The 5,809-nt window shown below is 38.6% G+C and overlaps 1 non-coding gene across 1 annotated transcript; it reads left to right on the forward strand.

Annotated features, from left to right (window-relative positions):
- Window positions 1-5,394: 5,394 nt before the first annotated feature.
- On the forward strand, window positions 5,395-5,501 carry LOC122685126. The gene has a single exon (XR_006338290.1). It is a non-coding gene; the product is annotated as a U6 spliceosomal RNA (small nuclear RNA).
- Window positions 5,502-5,809: the final 308 nt, after the last annotated feature.

Below are 5,809 nucleotides of genomic sequence, written 5' to 3' on the forward strand. Positions count from 1 at the left end.
GATTCCTGGGTTGAGAAGATCTCCTGGAGAAGGGAATGGCAACCTACTCTAGTATTCTTGCCTGGAGAATCCCATGGACAGAGGATCCTGGCAGGCTATAGCCCATGGGGTTGCAAAGTATGGGACATGACTGAGCAACTAACACTTACTTACACCTCCAGGGATTCTGATGAGTAGAGATTTACCAAAGTACTTACAGTGATCTTGCTGCAGTTGTTGCAGGGACACAGGCTCAGCCTCCATTGCTCAGCTTCTTTATATTGTTGTACCTAATTAAATAGACTAGATATTAATCACAAGTTGCCATATTCATCTTTATATTTCTGGTGTCTAGCACAGATGCTTAGAAAATGTTTAATAAATGCTTATTGAGTAAATATGTACTCAGGGGCAACATTGCTAGATCCTAGGGGGAATCACAATTAGTGTTACGTGAATCAAGCTGCATTAAGTAGAATAATTAGAATAATTGAGATAGGAACAAAGAAAAGGGAGCCAGTGTGACTGAGTATGGGAAAGACTTCACAAAGGAGATTGGTTTAGAGACTTTCCTTTTTAATCTTGACCAAAGATTGCTATCTGCAGGATAACCAAAGCTTGAAGGAACAATAAAAAGAATGCCTTTGATATAGCAACAAAAGTTGTAGGTACCTGAGTACACCATGACCTCAAAACTTAGTAATAAGGTTATTTTCTGTTGCAGGGGTCAGCAAATTTTTCCATAAAGGATTAGAGATGAAATATTTTGGGGTTTGTGGGACAGATTGTGTCTGTTTTAGCTACTCAAATCTAACATTGTAGCTCAAAAGCAGATATAAAGGGTAGTCAATGAATGAGGATTGCTGTGTTCCAATAAAATTTTATAAACAAATAGCAGGTTGGATCTGACCCCTGCTCTAGAGTGTAACTTGTGAAAATTAGCAAGATTGCATAATTGGTTAGGAAAATAAGCTTGTAAGTCAAAAAGACTTGGATTCCATCCCAGTTCTTTTCCATATTAGCTTTGTCACTTAAACCAGGAAACTCTTTTATTTATAATATGTGAATGAAAGTGGCAGTAACTAGCCCTTAGGGTTACTGTGAAGTTCAAATAATATAATTCACATGAGGCTTTGTCCAAAAATTTAGTACACAGTGTGTGAGTGCACGTGTGTGTGCTCAGTCATGTCCGACTCTTTGCTTAGTATACAGTGAGGGTCCAATAAAAGTCAGTTAAAAATAAAACTAGTTAAACATGGTAGTTGAACATGGATGTTTATTTCCATTATTTCATAAAATTTGATAAAATGATAGTAAAGAATCAAAACAGCGTGAACTCAGACTTCACTGGTGGTGCAGTGGATAAGTATCTTCCAGCCAATGCAGGGGACACAGGTTTGAGCCCTGGTCTGGGAAGATTCGACGTGCCACAGAGAAACCAAGCCTATGCACCGCAACTACTGAAGCCCCCACACCTAGACCCTGTGCTCCGCAATAAGAGAAGCCACCGCAATGAGAAGCCCACAAGCTGCAATGAAGAGTAGCCCCTGCTAGCCTCAACTAGAGAAAGCCTGTGCAAATATCCCAACAAAGAAAGACCCAGTGCAGTGGAAAAAAAAAAAAAACACATAGAAAATCAGCATGAACTCTTAAGGATCAAGAAGAATGAGAGAAGTAACAGGCAAGAAGTGTCCATAAATTTTGAAAGAAGGAATGAAGATGAGTGGTCATTGATATAGCAGGATAGAGAAAGGGGAAGTCTACTTGCAATAATAAAAGCAAGTCTGTCTCCTCTGCAAAATCTTGGAAACCTTCAGGAATTGGAGGTACAGGTACTTCTAAACAGTTTGGGGGTATAGGTTGTGGGGGGTACACTCAAAATGGAGGATTAGTTGAAAATATACTTAAAGTTTGCTCCCTAGATCCCTTCCCCAGCCCAGAAGCCTGGAGACTGCCCCTCTTCAACCTTGACGAGCAATAGGTGGCATTTGTTGAATCATGCTGGAAGAGATTGTCTCAGGTTGATTTTGGACTTGAGAATAGCAAACAGAGCTGAGGGTGAATGGTAATGAGATTGTATCTGTTTCCTATGGCTGCTGTAACAAATTGCCAGAAATTCAGTGGTTTAAATGAACCCAAATTTATTATCTTACAATGCTGGGGGTTGGAAGTCCCCCCAATGGGTCTCGCTGGGTTGAAGTCAGCAGGGTTGACATTCTAAGGTATAGTAAGTCAGCAAGGTTGAGTTCTTTTCTGGAGGCTCCAGGGGAGAATCTGTTTTCTTGTCTTCCCCAACTCCTAAAAGCTGCCTGTGCTTTTTGTTCATGGCCTTTTTCTATCTTCAAAGTTAGCAATGGCCAGTCCAGTCTTTCTTACATTGCATCATTCTGACATTTGTTCTGCTGCCTTCCTCTTTCATATTTAAAGCCAATTGTATATTCTGGTGTAATCTCCCCATTATAAGGTAAACTGATTATCAATCTTTATTTTATCTGCAGTCTTAATTCCCCTCTACTGTGTGATAGAACATATTCACAGGTTCCAGGATGAGGATGTGGACATCTTTGAGAGACCATTTTTCTGCCTCCCTTAGAGATTAGGTCAAAGTTTCTCTATTGAGTGGTGAGATGCCCAGATCCATTCCTCTTCTTGGCTTCTGAATGCTGATGACCAGGTTCATGTTCCTCACTCCAAAAGCAGAAAACTGGAGAATTTCCCTCCAAAAATAAAAACTCTCATCACTCTAAGGCAGGGGTTATTAACCAGGGATGATCTTGCCCCCAGGTGCCATTTGGCAATATCTGGAGAAATTTGTTACTGTCAACAGGGGAAATAGGGGAGGTGTACAGTACTGGCATTTATCAGATGGGGGCCAGGGATGCTACTAAACATCTTACAATGCACAGGACAGCATATCTTCCACCTCCCTCACTACCTCCTCACATGATTATCTGATCCAAAATTTCAGTGGTGCCAAAGGTGAGAAACTCTACTTTAATGTTAAGCCTACCAGTCAACACCACCCTAATATAAACAAGTAAGTCCTGCCTTGGCACACAGATTTGCAAATCAGCATTCTTGTGCCTCATTCTAAAATATAGACAGTATCTAACATGAAGGAGACAAAAAGAAACCTGTAGATGAAAGGAACTTACAGAAAATAGTCAGTGTAGGGAATAGAATAGTAATAATTTTAAATATCTACTATATTAATTTCTTCAAAGAAATAAGAGGAGATACTGATTGCATGAAATAAGAACAGAATCTTATCTAAAAGTAGAACTTCTGGAGGATAAAAAAGAGATATTGGATGACCTAGAGGAGTCAGTTGATGGGGGTGGGAGGGAGGCTCACGAAGGAGGGGATATATAAACATAGCTGGTTCACATTGTTGTACAACAGAAACTAACACCACATTGTAAAGCAATTATGATCCAAGTTAAAAAAGATAGACTGCTAAAAAAGAAGAGAGATATTGGAAAGTAAAAATATGATGGCAGAAATTAAGTCAACACGAGTTGAAAGATACAGTTAAGGAAATCTACCAGAAAGTACAATTAAGAAAGTACTGAAAGATGGGTCACAAAATAAGAATAAATTGGAAAAGATGAAAATATGGAATCTGGAAGTAACTCCATTTCTTCTCTTAGCTTAAAGTTCAACATGGCCAACCACCAGTTCTAAGACCACAGCACACTAGTAAGTTTGAAGTGTGAAGAATCCATGACTTTTACTTCAAATTCACATTGCCTATGATTGAGGGAAGAAAAGGGAAGGGGGCCAGAGGGAGAGAGACAGAGAGAGAGAGGTAGGGAGAGGGAGAAGAGGAGAGAAAGAGATCTGAGGATTAGTGTTCGGTTATAGATTTAAATGTAAAAGATTTTCTTAAATGCAAGTAGTCACTTACTTTACACTTTACGAAGGGTTAATATTCACAGATCATAAAATGAGGAAAGCAGATGAACTGGTACAAGTACAAACCTGCACCTGCAGAAAAAGTTTGCACAAACATTCATATCTGCCAATATTCATAAGTAAAGGTTTGCAGCATACTATCCAACAGCTAGTAAAACCTGATCACAGTGAAATTAAAAGCATGTTTTACCTGTATAGGCCAAATCAGGAAACCGATTTTGAAACTTGCCTCAATTGTCCTTAGAGTATGGAAACATGGGTTAGTTAGTTATTTCACATCCTGAGCCTCAATTGCTTCGTTTATTAAAAGAGCAAGTTTGGTTGGATATATTCTAGATATCTATTCAACTCAACACTTTTATTCTAAAGTTCTTTGGGGCAAGTGAACAATTCAAAAAATGTGAGAGCAAAAGCAAGATAGACCAATCAAGGAGACATTTTATAGAAGAGCAATTTAAAAATGCAATTTAATTTTAGGATGTATTCTCCAAAGGTTGACACTGAAATATGTATTCACGTACAAGTGATTTATTAGAAATGTGCTCCCATATGAAACTAGTTAGGGAGATAGGAAGGCAGGACCAGAAAGGAGAATAAGAAAAGCATGGGTATGATTTCAGCATCAGCCTGGTCCCAAGGAATTCTGGAGCATAAATTGTAAAGAAAGAGTTTATCCCACCTAGAGGCAAAGGAACAGGCTTTCATATCCCTGAACCAGGCACTGGGTCCTGGATGCTCCAGAAATTTGTAGGCTTCCAGGCACTTTCATTTCTGCACGAGAAGTGGTTCTAGTAACCTGAGAATATTCTTTTGAAGAAGGTTGTAGGTGCTATAACATTAAAAGTAAAGGATTAAGATTTCTGCTTCCAACCAAGATGGAGTTATAGGAATCAGATTTACCCTTACCAGCTAAAAAAAAAAAAAAAAAAGTAAAATGTATAAAACAATGGTTTTCAAGACATTGTACATCAGTCAACAGAGAACAGCTATCTCTAGAGAGACAGTAAACAAACGAGTCCCACAATCATTCCAGCTCAAAGAATAACTCAAAAGGGAACTTAGAAAATCATAAAGCAAATGAAAATGGAAACACAGAACACCAAAATTTACAGGATGTGGCAAAAGGAGTTCTACGGGGGAAGTTTATAGGGACAAACACTTATATTAAGGAAAAAGAAAAAGCTCAAATAAAACAACCTAACTTTATATATTAAGGAACTATAAAAAGCCCAAAGTTAACAAAAGGAAGAAAATAACAAATATCAAAGCAGGAATAAAGAAAATAGAAACTAAAAGAGCAATATAAAACATCAATGAAACTAAGAGCTGTTTTTTCTAAAGATTAAAACAATTGACTGACCCTTAGCTAGACTAAGAAAAGAAGAGACCACTCAAAATCAGAAATGAAAAAGGAAACATTAAAACTAACAAATACTAAGGATCATTAAGAAACTACTATGGAACTTCCCTGGTGGTCCAGTGGTTAAGAATCCACCTTGCGTGCTCGCTTCGGCAGCACATATACTAAAATTGGAACGATACAGAGAAGATTAGCATGGTCCCTGCGCAAGGATGACACGCAAATTCGTGAAGCGTTCCTTATTTTTAGGACCAACTCCTCGCAGTGTTTTGTGGGGTTTGTTTTTTGTTTTGCTTTGTTTTGTTTTTTACTTTTCTAATAAAGTCACGTCTCCCTCAAAAAAAAAAAAAAAAAAAAAGAATCCACCTTGCAATTCAGGGTACACTGGTTTGATCCCTGGTCCGGGAAGATCCCACATTGCCTGGAGAAGGAAATGGCAACCCACTCCAGTATTCTTGCCTTTAGAATCCCATGGACAGAGGAGCGTGGCCTGCTGCAGTCCACTGGATCACAAAGAGGCGACCACGACGTAGCAACTGAACAACAATAACAATA

Source organism: Cervus elaphus, chromosome 27 (assembly GCF_910594005.1).
Source record: "Cervus elaphus chromosome 27, mCerEla1.1, whole genome shotgun sequence".
Classification (NCBI taxonomy): domain Eukaryota; kingdom Metazoa; phylum Chordata; class Mammalia; order Artiodactyla; family Cervidae; genus Cervus; species Cervus elaphus.